The sequence below is a fragment of the Peromyscus californicus genome, unplaced genomic scaffold, assembly GCF_007827085.1.
Source record: "Peromyscus californicus insignis strain IS unplaced genomic scaffold, ASM782708v3 Scaffold_12__1_contigs__length_115047231, whole genome shotgun sequence".
Classification (NCBI taxonomy): Eukaryota; Metazoa; Chordata; class Mammalia; order Rodentia; family Cricetidae; genus Peromyscus; species Peromyscus californicus.
In genome coordinates, this window is record NW_026294413.1 from 94,933,551 (window position 1) to 94,951,873 (window position 18,323).

The following is an 18,323-nucleotide window of genomic DNA, read 5'->3' on the forward strand; positions in this document are numbered from 1 at the left end:
AAGGGAAAGTTCACTTTTTATGTACTGACAGAATTCTGTGTTAACTATTAAGTACACGCTACATTTTAAGAAATTTGTTTTTATAATTGTTTTGGTTTTTGTTTTTTCAAGATAAGGTTTCTCTGTGTAGCCCTGCAGTCCTGGACTTGCTTTGTAGACTAGGTAGCCTTGAACTCAGAGATCCACCTACCTCTGCCTCCTAAGTGCTGAGATTAAAGGCATATGCCACCATATCTAGGATTATTTTTTTCAATTTATGTGTAAGTAGTAAGTGCATCATGTGTGCAGGTAGCCTTGGAGTCAAGAAGGCAGCATCAGATCCCCTGGGGCTAAAGTTAAAGGCAGTTTTAAGCCACCTAATTTGGGTGTTGTGGAAAATTCCAGTTTTCTGGAAGAGCAGCACTTAACTCTCTAGCCCCGTGTTACATTTTTTTAAAACTAGTTTTAGAGGATTCTTCTTTCCATTCTTCCCAGTACATTTTTTGGTATTCTCCTAGCAAGGCAGTAGGATCTACAGCCTCCAGATTCCAGGCAACTCGGTGATACATGCATGCCCTCTGATTATACACTTCTTGAAAGTTGATTTGTGCCGGGCGGTAGTGGCGCACGCCTTTAATCCCAGCACTCGGGAGGCAGAGCCAGGCGGATCTCTGTGAGTTTGAGGCCAGCCTGGGCTACCAAGTGAGTTCCAGGAAAGGCGCAAAGCTACACAGAGAAACCCTGTTTCGAAAAAAAAAAAAAAAAAAAAAAAGAAAGTTGATTTGTACAGCAGAGTTCCATGTGCACCAAATGGGAGTTTGGGCTCTCTGGGTGCACTCAGAAAGCAACCAGACTTCTGTTTGCCACTAACCCTTCAAAACAAAGGATCTGTTCTGCAGAGGTAAGCAGGAAACTGGAAGCTCTATCTGCCAGAGCTCTCTCACCATTCAAAACATGTCTGGGATGGGAAACTGCCCAGTAGGCCAAAGAGCAGCAGACACATGTAGCAAATATAGCAACTGTTTCAAGTCTCAAATTGGCTATTGCTGGTCTATAAGAACCTCTTCTTCACCATATTCATAGTCTACTCACCTAATTAGTAGTTTCTCAGTTGACCACCTTGACTTTTCTTAGGTAGACTGTATGCCTGGCAAAGCATAATGGTAAATTCTATATACTCTTGACAGTTTCCTCAAAAAAAAAAAAAAAAAGTCTCTCTCTCTCTCTCTCTCTCTCTCTCTCTCTCTCTCTCTCTCTCTCTCTCTCTCACACACACACACACACACACACACACACACACACACACACACACACACACATTTACAACAAACATTTATCTTTAAATTATGTGTATGTGTCCCTGTCAGTACCCATGGAGGCCAGAGGGGTCAGATCTCTCTGGAGCTGGAGTTACAGGTGACTGTAAGTCTCCTGACATGCAGGGAATAAATCAGTAAGTGCTACTAACCACTAAGCAATCTCTCAAGCCTCATGCCTTTTTCTTTAGCTTCTAATATTCCAATAGCTAAAGCCTCTATTACTAACAATGGCATAAAAGATTCACTCAGTAGGGGCTAATACTCATAACTACTTTTTTTCATCAACTGAACTGGTCTTCCTTACTAATACAGTGTAAATGGTACTACAGCTTTCTGAATGTAAAATTACCCTTCAATCCTTGGACTGGCTTTATGCTATAGATTTAACACACCTGGTTTTGATCGCTCGCTCAAGAACTCACTCAGCTGTCTTTAACTGGTCTATAACTAGCTTCTCTTTTATTTTTTTTCCTTAAATTTGTGTAATGTAAATGTTGTGAATTATTTTTGAAGTCTCATTAAAACACAAAACACCAACAGCAAAAAACAAAAAAACAAAACACCTGCCCTCAAAAAGGGTGTACCTCACAACCTTTTCTAACTCTTCCTAGCGACCTAAAGCTTTTCCATGCCTTCTCACAACCCAGTCTTGGCCCAAGGTCCAAGATCATCCTGGGATCCTAGGGGAAAGCAGTATACAACAGCATCACGTGTCAGCACCACTGAAGAGCTCCTGATGTACAGTTCCATAAAACATTGACTCGGCACTGATGGCACAAGCAGGAAATCTAATTTAATCTCTAAAGTCGTCATTTTTAGGAAACAATCTGCATGCCTCCTGGGAAATGAGAGCAAATGTAAAGATGAGTTATACATTTAAAGGTAAGAACTAACTTATCATAGTTACTGATACGGATATATTGTATTTCAGACATACTTTTCTTTGTAGAAACATTTGCCTTGCTATTTCTGTGACAGAACCCATGAATAAAGAATGCACAGCTGTCCATAGATGTTGGGAATCTGTTCTTTAAGCTAGAGGTTCCAGATTTTCACCACCACCTGGTTTTTACCTCCCTTAGTTTAAGTTCTACCTTCCCACATTTCATGCTATTTTAATCTATTATTGAAAAAAAAGTCAGATTTGAAACAGTTTAACATGTTTTAAAACTTAAAAGCTACAAAGCTCACAAAGAACAAGAATGTAGAGAAGGACCCATGCCGGTAGGATTTGCTGAAGGAGAAAGAAGCAGGAGGATCACGAGTTCGAGGCCAGCCTGGGCTCCACATTTTGCAGGGTGGTAGTGGTGGCCCATGCCTTTAATCCCAGCACTGAGATGCAGAGGCAAGAGTTTAAGGCCAGTCGGGTACAGACTGAGTTCCAGGACAGCCATGGCACTTACACAGGGAAACCTTGTCTTGAAGGAAAAAAAAATTATAGGGGAGAACATAACTGCATACCTAAACCTCCGTCATATCTTCAAAACTTTGTATTTAGACACCATCCCTTACTTTGAAGTTTCTTTCATTTTAGGTTCAAGCACCAAGAGAAGCTTACTCAAAATCTTAAGTTATGGTAGCAACATTAGGTAATAATTCAACTTAAAGTATCTATATTGGTATTTTTCAGATGTTATTTTTGAGTATTGTGCATAAGAAATATTAATTTTTTTCTCCTTCATTTTTTTCAGCTGTGTAGACCAGGCTGGCCTCAAACTCACAGATCACCAGCCTCCTGAGTGCTGCGATTAAAGACATGGGCCACCACTGCTCGGCTCAGATTTGCTTTTTAAATTAAACTTTTTCATGGAAACCTACTATTGCAGAAGCTTCCTAAATATATATATATATATATATATTATATATATATATATATATATATATATATATATAATACATACAGATATATAAATTGTATTTAAATGGAGTCAGTTATCATATAATGGGGGAGATAATGCCCCAACTAGACATCATATGCTACCAAATAAAACCCCCCAGGACTAAGAGGATTGGGTTACATCTTTTTGAATTGCTGGCTAAAGGGGTCCCATGGATCACCCCACACACACTTCACAGGATACTGCCAATGCTATGAGTTACTCTCCACAACTTGACAGTAAGACCCTATTGCTGAAAACACAACATACTTAAGTCATCAAACATGGAGAAACAGAGCTAGTGCTCAACTGGAAGCTTCAGTCCTGCTGCCTGTGTTCCAAGGGCTCAAACACTCCACATGCTACTACAGGAGAAAATGACTCAACAGTCTCCCCCACGCAGCTACAAATCCCACATCATCTGTCTCAAATACACACACTGTGCAATAGTAGCACAAATGCTGTATGAGTAACCAACTACCTTTGACTGGATTTAAACCTAATCCATGGGACTAGAACCCATACCTGACACTGACCAAGAACCTCAGACTGGATAGGTCATAGGCCCTAGGGGAAAACCTACTACAATCATTCTGCTAAATGATCACACAATAAAAGGACTCCTGATGATGTTTTGCTATATACATAGATCAGTGCACTGCTGAACCCTCACCAGAGAAGCTTCTGTTTGCACTAACACAGAGACTCACAACCAAACAACATGAAGAGAGTGAGAGACTTTGAAGTACTCAGTCCTAAATGGCTCTGCATGCGCATGTGCATACACGCATATATACATATATACATATATGTATATATATATACATACACACACACACACACACACACACACACACACACACACACACACACACACACACTCTGCCCCCAATGCTCAGGAATCTGTGCAGAAGAGAAGGCAGAATGATTTTAAAAGTCAGAGAAGTGGACAACTCCAAGGAAACAGCATTTTCAGAACAACAGAACTGATGCCCATAAGAACTCAAAAACAGGGGCTAGAGAGATAGATGGCTCAGAGGTTAAGAGCATTGATTGCTCTTCCAGAGGTCCTGAGTTCAATTCCCAGCACCCACATGGTGGCTCACAACCATCTGTAATGAGATCTGATGCCCTCTTTTGGCCTGCAGGCAGACATGCAAGACAGAGCACTGTATACATAACAAATAAATCTTTTAAAAAAAAGTTTAAAATAATAAAAAATAAATTAAAAAAAAAAAAAGAACTCAAAGACTGCAGCAGCAAGCACAAGACTTGCACAGGTTCAAACTAGATAAAACCCCACCATGGAGAAGGGAGTAGGCACAGAGTTTTCCTTAACTAAGAAGCTATTTGCAATTGATAGTGGCTGGGAGAGGAAAAGCCTGTTATCTGCACTAAAGTGACATTGGGTACATGCTTAGGAACAGTTGGCCAACACAAAACAACTCACTTTTTGTTGTTGTTCTTTGTTTGCTTTAGGGTTTTTTTTTTTTTTTTCTGGTTTTTGAGACAGAGTTTCTCTGTGTAGTTTTGGTGCTTGTCCTGGATCTCGCTCACTCTGTAGACCAGGCTGGCCTTGAACTCACAGCCGTCCGCCTGACTCTGCCTCCTGAGTGCTGGGATTAAAGGTGTGCTCCATCACCGCTGGCAGCTTTGGGGTTTTTTGTGGGTGATTTTTTTTTAATTTTTTTATTTATTTATTTTTTTATGTGCATTGGTGTTTTAACTGCATGTATGTCTCTGTGAGGGTTTTGGGTCTCCTGGAAATGGAATTACAGACAGTTGTGAGCTGCCATGTGGGTGCTGGGAATTGGACCCAGGTCCTCTGCAAGAGCAGTCAGTGCTCTTAACTCTAAGCCATCTCTCCAGTCCCTTGTGGGTGATTTTTTTTTTTTTTTAACATTTTGTCTTTTAAGAGAAAAAACAGGAAGGGGAATCTGGGACTCAGGGTAAGGAAAAGAATATAACAAAAATATATTGTATGAGCCGGGCGGTGGTGGCGCACGCCTTTAATCCCAGCACTCGGGAGGCAGAGCCAGGCAGATCTCTGTGAGTTCGAGGCCAGCCTGGACTACCAAGTGAGTTCCAGGAAAGGCGCAAAGCTACACAGAGAAACCCTGTCTCGAAAAATATATATATATATATATATTGTATGAAAAATTTTAAAAATAAATAAAGCTTTAGGAGCTGAAGACATGACTTAGTATTCTCTTGCCAAGGACCTGCATTCAATTCCCAGCACCCACATTGGGCAGCTCACAACTGCATGTAACTCCAGCTACAGGGGGATGTGAGACCTCTGGCCTCCACAGGCACCTATACTCATGTATAGGCACACTAATACAAGCATACACATAATTAAAATATAATAAATTTCTTTTAAAAATTTAAGAAACTTGAAGTTATTTTCCTGACAAATATTCATCTTCACTAACATTATCAAGCTTCTATATAAAGGCAGCCCAAGTGCTCCATCTTGCCCTCACAGTAACCCTGTGAGGACTGTCACTGTTCTTACTGTAAGACTTAAGAGTTTTAACTCTTGGGCTGAAGGCAATAAACCTGGTAAGCCGAGTATAAAGTACACAGCACAATAAACATAAATGACTAAACATGGAGCCTCAGAGGTTATACTGGCTGCTTTCCCAAAGGACCTAGGTTCAATTCTCAGCATCCATATGGCACATCACAATGGTCAAATAAGTCCAGCTCCAGGAGATCTGACACTTTCTTCTGGATTCTGTGGTCACCAGGCATACACATGGTACACAGACACATTCATGGAAAACACCCATAGCCATAAAATATTAACTAAAACATATAAATAAGCCAAGTCTTTTTATATTTATTTTAGTGTCTGGGTATCCAGATTAATGAAAAGTCACTGCAATCATTATCAAGATTAATTGATTTGTACTTTTGTTGTTGTTGTTGTTGTTGTTGTTGTTTTGTTTGTTTGGTTTGGTTTTTGAGACAGGGTTTCTCTGTGTTGCCCTGGCTGTCCTGGAACTCACTTTGTAGACCAGGCTGGTGCTGTACTCACAGAGATCCACCTGCCTCTGCCTCCAGAGTGCTGGAGGCACTACACCTAGCAGATTGGGGTGGGGGTGGGGGTGGGGAGACAGAGTTTCTCTGTGGAGCCCTTTCTGGCTGTCCTGTAACTTGATCTGTAGACCAGGCTGGCCTTGACCTCAGAGATCCACCTGCCTCTGCCTCCCAAGTGCTAGTATTAAAGAAATCAACCAGGTTAGGGCATGGTGGTACAATCCTTTAATCCCAGCACTCAGGAGGCACAGACAGGCAGATCTCTGTGAGTTTCAGGCCAGCCAAAGCTACACAGTGAGATCTTGTCAATAAATAAATAAATAAATAAGCAAGCCATGGATGATAGTCCATGCTTATAAGCCCAAGCACTTAGAAGGCTGAAGATTGAGACCATCCTGGGCTACGTTTTCAATTTGAGAACAGCTTGAACTACATGGCAAGACCCTATCTCAAAAGAGAGAGAGAGAGAGAGAGAGAGAGAGAGAGAGAGAGAGAGAGAGAGAGAAAAGAAAAAAGGGAATTAGTAACTTCTTTGTGTCAGCAAGACAGTCCATGAGTAAAGCCCTTACTCTGCAGGCCTGGCACCTGGAGTTCAGTCCCTGGGACCCACATGGTGCAAGGAACTTATCAAGTTCTTCAAGCTGGCCTGATCTCCACATATACACACATACATGTACATATAGAATGAATAAAAAAGGAATTTAAAATATCTAACTAAGGAAGGCATGGTGACTTTAATACCTTCAGTCCTCAGGAGGCAGAGGCAGGCAGATCTCTGTGAGTTCCAAGACCAGCATGGTCCACATAGCAAGTTCCAGGCTTAAAAGAGGGTGGGTGGGGGTGACTAGAGAGATGGTTCAGTGGTTAAAAGCATTTGTTGTTCTTCAGGGGACTAAGATTCAATTCCCAGCACCCACATGGCAGGTCACAAGGGTCAGTAACTCCAGTGCCAGGGATGATGCCCTCTTTCTGGCCTGTGAGCAGTGCACACACATGGCACAGACATAACATTCAGACAAACACACACAAAATAAAAATAAAATCTAAAAGAAATTTAACTTACATGATGACTTATCACTCTTCTTCAATGTTATGCCCAGAAGAACCTGGACAAACCACTTACTCCTTCATGCAAACTGATAAAGATGCTATGAAAATAACTTTAAGAAGAACAAAGACTTAACAGAGTCAAGTTATTATGCCACTCCATTTTTAAAAATAGCATTATATGAGGGCTGGAGAGATGGTTCAGCAGTTAAGAGCACTGGCTGTTCTTCCAGAGCACCTGAGTTCAATTCCCAGCACCCACATGGCAGTTCAAAACTGTCTATAACTCCAATTCCAGGTGACCTGGTATGCTCACACATAAATACATGCAGGCAAAACACTAATGCACATAAAATAAAAATTTAAATTAAAAATTAAAAAAATAGCATTACAGCTGCAGGAATATAGGAAGCGGTAGGAGAAGTATGTAGAGAAGTACATCTAATATTATATTCAACCTCATTAAATCTTTAAGTTTAAAGCAATTTTACTCATGCTTAAAGTATTTTTATAGATTTTTAAATAATACTATTTTTAAGTATTTTTTAGAGAAACTTCACTTTGCTTATCTTTACCCCGATGCTGGGTTAGGGGTGAATCTAGCCATTAGTGAACAGGAAAAGATTTTCCTCTACTCTCTTTAGGTTCAACAACTAGAGCCTAGGAATTAAACTCTCACACACACCGTCATAAGAATTTAGAGCCATCAATCTATCTGACCAAGGAAGCCCAAGTAATAGAAAGAGCGTAGAACCAAGTAACTTTGTAAGTAAGTGGTGATTCAGAGACAGACAGAGCACTGTCTATTTATGTGTGGTGACAAACTCTTTAGTAAGATTCAATCTTCCCTGGTTTCAAAATTCCAAAAGCTTGACGAGCTTTGTGACAACTCAAGTCCCCCGAGGAGCTTTAAGAGATTATGACAAGTGAGTTCTTTTGGAAAGCTCTGCTTCAGGCAAGTAAGGAATTCGGGACAAAATTCCACTTGCAAATGCCTTCAGGTCAAAATGATTTTTATGACACAGAAGCATTGTCTGGACCCTGGTGCTTAACAAACACAAGTGTGTGCACTTTCACTGTAAAAGGTATTTCATTTGCACTGTTAGCAATACCAAGAAGCTTATGACAAATTCAGAGCGTAAGCTAATTCTTAGAACAGCAAAGGAATTTTGTAGCAGGAGTAACTTTTTCAGCTGGCAGATTAGAAAAGTAAAATAGACTGATACTTGCTGTGGGGAAGAAGACACACAAACACCGTTGGCTTGGATGTAAGTTCTGAAGCTCTGACAGGGCAAACAGGTACTTTCTATGAAGTTCGTGCACCTTCTCTTGGAGTAGATGCATTTGTAAGAATTTATCCTACAAAATTGTTTCAGAGTAAGACAGCACTATTTATAACACAAGAGAAAAAAATGGAAACAATCTTACCATTAATCGATAGGGGACTGGTAATGGTGAACATCTACATGTAATCATATCACTCCGGACACTGAGACTGGAGGATAGCCACTTGGTTCAAGGCCAATAAAGACCAGTCACTGTTATATAGCAAGACCTGGTCTCAAAAGCAAATAAGTCGGGCGGTGGTGGCGCACGCCTTTAATCCCAGCACTCGGGAGGCAGAGCCAGGCGGATCTCTGTGAGTTCGAGGCCAGCCTGGTCTCCAAAGCGAGTTCCAGGAAAGGCGCAAAGCTACACAGAGAAACCCTGTCTCGAAAAACCAAAAACCAAAAAAAAAAAAAAAAAAAGCAAATAAGATTCAAGTGTATCCATAAAATGGAATACTAATTATATTAAAAGACTGAAAATCAAAATGTATTGACATAAAATTATTGCTCACACATAGTCAATGAAAACAAAGTTTTTTTTAGAGTGGCCTATTTTGTGATAGGGAAGGAAAAGCATGGGAGAAATGAAGACAATGGAAAAGAAAGATTACACTAATCCCTAGGCCTGTATCAGTGGTAATAGGAGGTAAGGATTACAGAATATTCTCAATACATCACTCTACTTAATTTTAGGCACTTCTGCTAACAGGAAAAAAAGGAGTAAAAAAACAAAACAAAACCCAGGTGCAATAGCATACACCTGTAATCCTGGCATTCAAGGAAGCTAAGCCAAGACGACTGTTGAGTTCAGAGTTCAAGACAATTGTGAGCAACAAAGGGAGCCTGCCAAGAAATAAACAAAACAAAAAAACCACTAAATAATAATTTCTTTAACTCAATGTAGCCAAAATAGTATTTCAATATGTAATCAATATTATGAAAGCACAAGGTATTTTACATTTTTGCACTATTACAATGGCTGCTGTAATTTAATTTACACACCATGACATAATTCATATTAGCCACATTTCAAATGTCTAACATCCACATGTAGTCGGAGTACTGCAGTGATCAATACAGATCTGAAGACTTAGAATGCAAACCCAGAAAGGTCTAGTTAGGCAACTTAGGCTAACAACAAGGTAGTAAGTAGGAAGTGAACACCGCAGGAAACACAGCCTGGACCAGAGAAGGGTAGTCTCAGGTGATTTAGATTTTATATTGTAAGAAAATAAGAAACAAACAAACAAGCAAATTTAACAAACACAAATGATGAGGAGAACTATTTTGGTAATATGTAAGTACTCTTTTTCTTTTCTTTTCTGAGACAGGGTTTCTCTGTGTGTAGCCCTGGCTGTCCTGGAGCTCGCTTTGTAGACCAGACTGGCCTCAAACTCAGAGATCTGTCTGCTTCTGCCTCCCCAGTACTGGGCTTAAAGGTGTACACTGACCTCGAGGACACCACCACCACCTGGCCACATTCCCTTTTTTACTTGCAAACACTGCCAAGGCTAAAAGGGGGTTTTCTGGAAAGTCAGGAATCCAGCAATGCTACCAGGGCCCAAAGCACAATATGATCTATAATATCAGCAACTAACTGCTCGCTCTGCACTGAAATCGTGGAACTTTTTTCTTCCTTTTTTTAAAAACTACACTTATTTATTTGAGAGGGCAGCGCACACTCGTGGAGGTAAGAGGACAATTTGTAGGAGTGTGTTCTCTCCCTCCAGCACACGGATACCTGGCATAGAAATCAGGTTCTCCTCAAGATGAACCCTGTTCCTTTCTTTCTCTGCAGTAGGAAAAAGAGCTGAAAGGTCATATGTTCTCTTTCACTTTCGAGCCGAGGATTCCAGTAGTTTTGTGTGCTATTCAAGACTGCAGAGATACTTTGCAGTAGAACAGTACGAGACATTTCCCATCAAACTGGAAGCCCAAAGTCGTCACTCCCATTGCTTTTTTGGGTAGTTTTTCATAGTTCCTAAATTATCCATACTGGATATATTGCTCTCATAATTTTAAAAAAGCAAACATGTTTGCTTTTAAAACGAACATCCTCTCTCTCACTCCACATGTCACATTCAAAACACTTGTGTTCTAAACAGCCAGGGTTCCTTGTCACACTCTATTGTAAGGTCCCTGAACCCCTCTTCCCCTCCCCCTACCCCCAGCCCCCAGTGTATCTTAACCTAACTTAGACAACTGCTTAATGTCAGCCTTCTCTACTCAGGCCTTAAGTAGCTATTGCGTGGGCTCTTTGCTGAATATACCAGGAGACCCTGGGAAGAAGTCCACAGCATAACCATGAAATTGCTCCAAAACTATTTTGTGTTTTTCTTCAGATTCTAAAAAAAATGACCTTTAGAAGACTAAGAACCAAAGTGGATTTAGCCTTATCTAGCCAGTTATCTTTTGTTTGGTGGAAACAACCGCCTGCCCACCCCACATGGTTCTAGGAAGACCACCTCGGTGCTGTTTAAAAGCTCAGTGTTCCAGTGGATATGGAAGGAAGGCCCAGACGCCAGTGACACTCCATCCTTCGTGTACATGCATAAGCAGCTCTGCAGAAGACAGAGTTACACAACTAGAAAAGGTTTCCTTGCCCTCCCCTGAATCCACAACAGTCAGGTCCAGGTAAGCCTGGACTAGTTACCAGTGGCCCTCCTCTGCCAGATAAATGCCTTGGCCAAAAAATGAACCCCAAACTGTGAGGACAGAAGACATGTGAAGACATGTGAGGAGAGAAGACAGAACCCCAATCCCTCCACTAGATCCAGTCACACTTATTTCCAGGTGTTTCTTTGAATATGGTGGGGCCTTTCTTCTCTTAAAGATAATATGTATCGGGCTTGTCAAACTGCAAACAAGTCACTTTTGAGAAGCACTCAGTCAATCCTGCTGTTAAAATATACAATCTACATGATAATAATCACTCAGATTGTCTTCCTCCAGCCCAAACCTCTGTGAAATTCCAGCTCCATATACACAACTGCCAAAAACATCTTAAAAAAAAAAAAAAAATTGGGCCAGGCGGCGGTGGTGGCGCAAGCCTTTAATCCCAGCACTTGGGAGGCAGAGGCAGGAGGATCTCTGTGAGTTTGAGGCCAGCCTGGTCTACAGAGCAAGCGAGATCCAAGACAGGCACCAAAACTACTTAGGGAAACCCTGGGGGGTGGGGGGGATTTGGTGCTAGAGATTGAACCCAGGGCTTCATACCTACACAAGTAACATCCGAGCTGCAGCCTGGGCCCCAGAAACCCTATTTGGTTGTTTAAGGGATGTTTTAAACTCCATAGATTTAAAAAAAAAAAAAAAATACACTACTTGGGACCAGTGAGGTGGCTCGGTGGGTAAATACGCTTGCCACCAAGCCTGCCCAATGGAGTTCAATGCCCAGAAACCACATGGTAACAAGAACTGGGGCCATGGCACATGTGAATCCACACAGGCACATAACCATCAATCAATCAATCAATGCAAAAAATACACTATTTTTTCCCACAGACCCGTCTTTCCTCCACATTTTTTCATCTCAGTCATCAATTCAAATCAACTCTACTTCCCCAGCTAGAAACCTGGGCATCAAGTCTTAACCAAACCCCACCCTTTCTCATCTGAACCTCGTTAACCAAGTCTTGCCATAATTTTCTTCCTCTGTCCTCTCCTCTATGGGCCAGGTCATTAAAACCTACTTGCAAGTTCCAGGGTCTTTGGGTTTTTCTTCAGACTGATTCTTCAGTGAGTAATTACTCTCCCAAAAGGCAAAGCTAATGTCTTCTCCCCACACCTGGCATAGCCCAGCCCCCTCAAATCACATTACAGCCAGAGGAGGATGCAAGGCCCACTTCTTAGACACCAGCACTGAAAGTCTACACCATAAGAAAACAAGGTTCATGGGCAGCATAACAGCAAGAGCAATAAAGTCCACAACTGGAGAAAAAGCAAGACACTCAAAAAGAACTGCAATGTGTACTCAATTTCTATTCATTAGTTCTATATCTAACTGCCTAGATGAACCTGATTTAGGGATCCACTAAGCCCAAGCTGAGATGACTTCCACTGCCTATCAATTTCCTTAAACCCCTAGCTAATGGTCTTCAAAAAAAAAAAAAAATTCCCCAAGATCTCTTGGCACATCGTTGGGTGTCGGGATTGTCCTCAAACTCACAATTCTTCCACCTGAGCCTCCAGTGTGCTGTGATTTCAAGTACAGGCCTAACTTTATTTATTCATTCATTCATTCATTCATTCATTTTGATGTTTTCCAGGCAGGGTTTCAGTGTATAGCCCTGGCTGTCCTGGAACTCACTCTGTAGACCAGGCTGGCCTTGAACTCACAGAAATCTTCCTGCTTCTGCCTCCTGAGTGCTGGGAATAAAGGTGTGCACCACCACAGCCCTGCCCCCAACTTTATTTTTTTTTTAAGGACTGGGAGTCTGGTGGCATACACCTTTAATCCCAACATTTGGGAGGCAGAGGCAGGCAGATCTGTGAGTTCAAGGCCAGCCTGAGCTACAAAGAGAAACCCTGTCTTGAAAAATAAAATAAAATAATAAAAATACTGGTTGAAATGACTGACACACATTAAAATAATCATTACATTTAAAAATCCAAAGACATTTTTATTTTTACTTGTTTTTGGTTTTTTAACAGAGTATCGTATAGTCCAGGCTGGTCTTGAACTTTGGATCCCCCTCTGCTTCCATCTTGAAAATGTTGGGCTTTTAAGTGTGCACCACCACACCTGGCTTATAATTGACTTTGAAAAGCTAAGTACAAGCTGGGTATGATGACAGGCAGCTGGATTCCCAGCTACTGGCAGGAAGATTATTTATCCCAGGAATTTGGGTCCAGCCTGAGCAATACAACAAGACCCTGTCCCTTAACAAGAACAAAATAACGTACAGTAGACTCCCCTTTACCATGGGATTCCACCAACCTCAGACTAAACAGGAAAAGAGAAATATAATAGAAATTAAAGTGGAAGTGGGGGGGGGGGCATGAAAACCAAATAAACTCCAAATAAAATATTTTATTTCGCCGGGCGGTGGTGGCACACGCCTTTAATCCCAGCACTCGGGAGGCAGAGCCAGGCGGATCTCTGTGAGTTCGAGGCCAGCCTGGTCTCCAAAGCAAGTTCCAGGAAAGGCGCAAAGCTACACAGAGAAACCCTGTCTCGAAAAACCACAAAAAAAAAAAAAAAAAAAAAAAATATTTTATTCCATCATGACATAGAATCCATGCCTGGTACTGTTAACAGGGCTAAGAAACTGTGGGGCCTAGGGGAGAACTTACTACCACTATTTTGCTAACAGACATAGTACTAAAATGACTCCTAGTGACTTACTGCTCTACCCATAGATCAGTCCATCTCTCAATCCTCATGAGAGAAGTTTCTCGCAATAGTCGGCAATTACCACAGAGCCCCTCAACTGGTCAATGTGCAGAGAATAAGAAACTGGAGTACTCAACATTAAATGGAACCAACATATCACACCCCTCCAGGAAAGGTTCAAGATCTTGTAAAAGGGGATGAACAGGAAGACTGAGGTGGTGGACAACTTCAAGGAGACGGTGTTTTCTGGGCACAACAGGGCACTTGCACATGGAAACTCATGGTGGCTATGACAGCATGCACAAGACCTGTACAAACTCAAACCAGACAAAATCCCAGCATGGGTGAGGGGTGGGCATGAAATCCCACTGGTAGCTGAGGAGCTATTGGCATTGGATGGCTGCTAAGAGAGGGAGTCCATTTTCTTGAATGGTGTGATCCCTGGTAGGCTGACCATACTTCAGGGCAGTCCCGACTCCCAAGGGTAGCTGAGCAGCACAAACTGAATGATGAATATTTTTTAAAGATGTTTAGGCTGGGCAGTGGTGGCACACATCTTTAATCCTAATACTTGGGAGGCAGAGGCAGGCAGATCTGAGTCCAAGGTCACCCTGGTCTACAAAGTGAGTTCCAGGACATACATAGAGAAACCCTGTCTAAAAAAACAAATTGTTTTAAAGAAGAAAACTCGACATTGGGTGGACAGGGAGATGAGGGTGGAGGATAGGTCTGGGAGTCTGGGGGATGAATATGATCAAAATATACTGTATGAAATTCTTGAATTAATAAAAAACATTTTAATTCAAAAAAATTATTTCTGGAAAACTCAAGAAATAAATTCCTGGAAAAGAAATATAAAACCCAGGGCTAAAGTGATGGATCAGAAAGAAAGAGCTCTTGCTGTTCTTACAGAGGACCAAAGTCTGCTTCCCACCGACTTTGGGTGGCTCACAACTGCCTCCAGCTCCAGGGAACCAACACCTCCTTCTGACCTCCCTGGACACCGACATTCACAAACATAGACAAACCCACAGACATGCATGCACACAACTAATTAGAAATAAAAACAAATCTTAAAAACTATGAAGCTCTGAAATTCACACAATTTTACACAAACAAATAATTATTAAATAAATTGAAAAAGTCTTCTCCAGAAAAAAAGATCTAGACATAAATGGTCCCAGTCCTGAAAAGAGAGCAAGAAGGAAAGCTACCCAATTATTCTATAACTATTCTAATCCCAGTACCAGCACAAACTAAGACTTGTATCAGAGTTGGCAGGAATACAAAGAGGAGTCAGAGGATCAGGAAGGAAAGCAGTAGCTACAGATGCTGACTACAGACTAGACTTGGGAAGGACTGGGGAAGAGATTTGGGAATGATCCATTAACAGGGATAGGTAGCATCATAAGCCGACCGCTAAGGAAGAGCTCATCTGAACTAGACTACCAGGTACAGTTTTTTACATAAAGCAACCAGAAGTCTTCAAGTTCAGAAGGCAAATCTGAATTTGAGAAATAATCAGAAAAATCTCACCAATAGTTGATGGGAGGGCCAGCCAGGTGGCTCAGCAGGCACAGGTGCCTGCCATCAACCAAGCCTGAGGACCTCAACTTCCAGGACACACATGGAAGGAAAGACTCACGCCTGCAAGCTGCCCTCTGACCTCCACAACTGTGCCATGGCAGCATACACACAGGAATAAGTGTAATAATTCCAGGGAACTATTTTTAAGAGTGATGTAAAAAGTGAAACCTGGAGAACACTTAGAATAATTAGGAGAAAGGAGAATAATAGAGGTTGAAGGGGGAACAAAAAAAGAATAAAGCTACCATGTCATAGAAGCCCCCCTTTCACCTAATTTTTCTCCCTTCACAACTGTGTCAGGATGCAAAATAACATTTTTAGGGAGGTCTTCCTAGATTCTCTCAGCAACACCAGCACCAGGTCAGGTCTCCACTTTAAGCTTTTATAATACCCTACACTTTAATTATCATCACAATTACACTTAATTATACAGAACTCATCCTTCCATATGTCTCCCCCACTAGACTTTAAGCTTCATGAGTATAGGTACAATATCCGTGGTTGCCCCCCACCCTTAGTGGGTCCGATGATACAGTATAGGTGAGTGAACAGCGAGGATACTTCATAAGGATGTGAAGCCAGCTGGGAATGTAGTTCAGGCGTAGAGGGCTTCCCTAGCAGACACTTCAGGCCTCACACCAGTGTTGAGATCTGATTAAGCTATATTCAGTTCCTTCCTGAATGTGAAATCCTGTCAATGAGGAGTTAAGTCGATGGATGGTCACCAGTATCCAGGGAGGAATAGTAAGCCTACTCCTGGCAATCTCTCCAGGAAGGAAGGGTAACTGTATTTTAATTTTACTTCAATTTTGCTCTATTTTGCAATTTTTCTTTAACGACTACGTATTACTTTTGTAAGAAAAAAAAACTTCAAAATGTTAATGATTTGAAAAGATAATACAACACAGCTTGAGAGAAGAGCAAAACTACAGAAAAGATTTTTGTAAACTGAAGGATCCTAAGTACATGTGTACTTTAAAAAAAACCCAAATACCAGCCTGGTCTACTTAGCTAGTTCGAGGCCAGCCAACTGATCAGTGACACTGATCACAAAACAACAACAACAAAAAGAAACAAGACAACAGAGATCATCTCCAATAGGAAAAGGAGATGAGCCAGGTGTTAACTAGTAAAGTGGTTGGGACCCCCTAGAAGGAAAGTAGATCTGAGAAGGAATCCAAAGCAAAGAGCACACGCTGGATGCTTCACTCTTAAAGGGTGGGGAGAAATGAAGACAGTTGGCCTGAAAGGGCATCACCGAGAATGTGAGGGGGGAGAGATACAAAACAGTGTCGGTCCAATTAGCAACGCATTCCAAATTTAAATCTGCCTTCCGTAAACTCTTGCGTTCCTACAGAAGTGTTCATATTTTAGTTTTGACCTTAAAAAGCTAATTTTGGTTCAACATCCTTTTAGTTCAGCTGAGAACAATGATAAGCATTAAATTACCTTTTACTTTTACCTCCAAGTTTAATTCCCCTCACGAGCCAACACAAGTCGTTTACAACTCAAGCCACACAGGATTTCATGCATAACTGGCAAACGCTCTTAAGTCTTTGCACAATTTGCTTTTGTAAGAGGGTCCTACTCTTGAATACGACATCCCTGGGTCCAATCCCAGCTCACTTATCTAAGTTATTTAACCTCTGCGTCTCGGTTTCCTCCTCTAAAACAACAAAAAATACAATAACCAGGGTTATCTTAAAAAGTAAAGGACGTGACACGAGTGCTAAGCTCGTATCGTGTCCTCAAAACAGTCTGTAAACCGTTGAAAGGAGAAAACCTGCAGCCCCTGAACCAAACGAAAAAGATCCACACCACGACGGAGTCTTTCTTACAAGTCACAAAACGCCGGGCACTAACACACAGCGTATTATTTCTTTTTCTTCCCTGACGCGTTTCTTTCTTTCTTTCTTTTTCTCTCTTTTCTTTGCCAAATCTTTCCGCTAGGAGTCTGGAAGGGGAGGGGGATGTACACGCAATCCAGCACAAAGTTTTCCGAAATTCAAGTGCAGAATCACAACAGACATGGCAGCGGAGGCCGCCGCGCAGAACAACAGGTGAACCAACTCGCAGGGACCGAGGGAGAACCCCGGCGCCCTCCCGCAGCCAAGTGGGACGAGCGCTTTAGTCCGGCCTCCATCCCCGCACCGAACACGTTTGTTCTGGTTTTTTTTTTTTCCCCCCTAGCAAAGAGTCCCGAGACCCAGCCCCAGACTCCACCGCGCAGCTCCGGAGCGGGAGCAGAGCGCCGTTCCCATTTAAGGACTCCAGAAGCGTCCTCCGAGTGCTGGGAATGCGAACAAAAGGGCGAGCGCGGGCGGGCCGGGCCGGGCCGCGGGGCCGGGGTCTCCCGCAGGGCCCCGCTCCGGCGTGTCGCGGCCTCCCCCGCGCGGCCACCGTCGCCCCAAACTTCGCCGGCCTCCCGCGGCGCACCCGCACTCCGCGACCCCGCCAACTCACCGGGATCCCGAGAAACTCATCCTCCGGCGCTCGGCGCAGGCGGGCACGGACAGCCGCGGGGCGGCGGGGCCCGGCTCGGCCTCCGCCCTCGGCGCGCAGCGGCCCGGGCCCTGTCGCCCCTCGCGCGGCCGTGAGGTCGGTCCTCGTCTCGCGCGGGAGCTCCAACCTCCCCTCCCTCCCTCCCTCCGCCCTTCCCTCCGCCCTCCTCCTCCTTCTCCTCCTCCTCCTCCTCCTCCGCGCGGCCGGCAAGCAGATTCCAATCTCGGCCGCCTCAGCCGCGGAGGACGCGAGCTCGCCGAGGGAGGGGGGAGACCGGGGGGGGGGGGGAGCGAGGGGGAGGGGC

The 18,323-nt window shown here is 42.8% G+C and overlaps 1 protein-coding gene across 1 annotated transcript in view; it reads right to left on the bottom strand.

Moving 5' to 3' along the window:
• Bmpr1a (bone morphogenetic protein receptor type 1A) overlaps positions 1–18,090 on the bottom strand; it is a 113,978-nt gene extending 95,888 nt beyond the window's left edge. The window contains exon 1 of the mRNA XM_052733971.1: positions 17,981–18,090. The gene's annotated coding sequence lies outside the window, so the exon portion shown is untranslated. The remainder of the gene's footprint in view (positions 1–17,980) is intronic.
• Between the last annotated feature and the right edge of the window lie 233 nt (positions 18,091–18,323).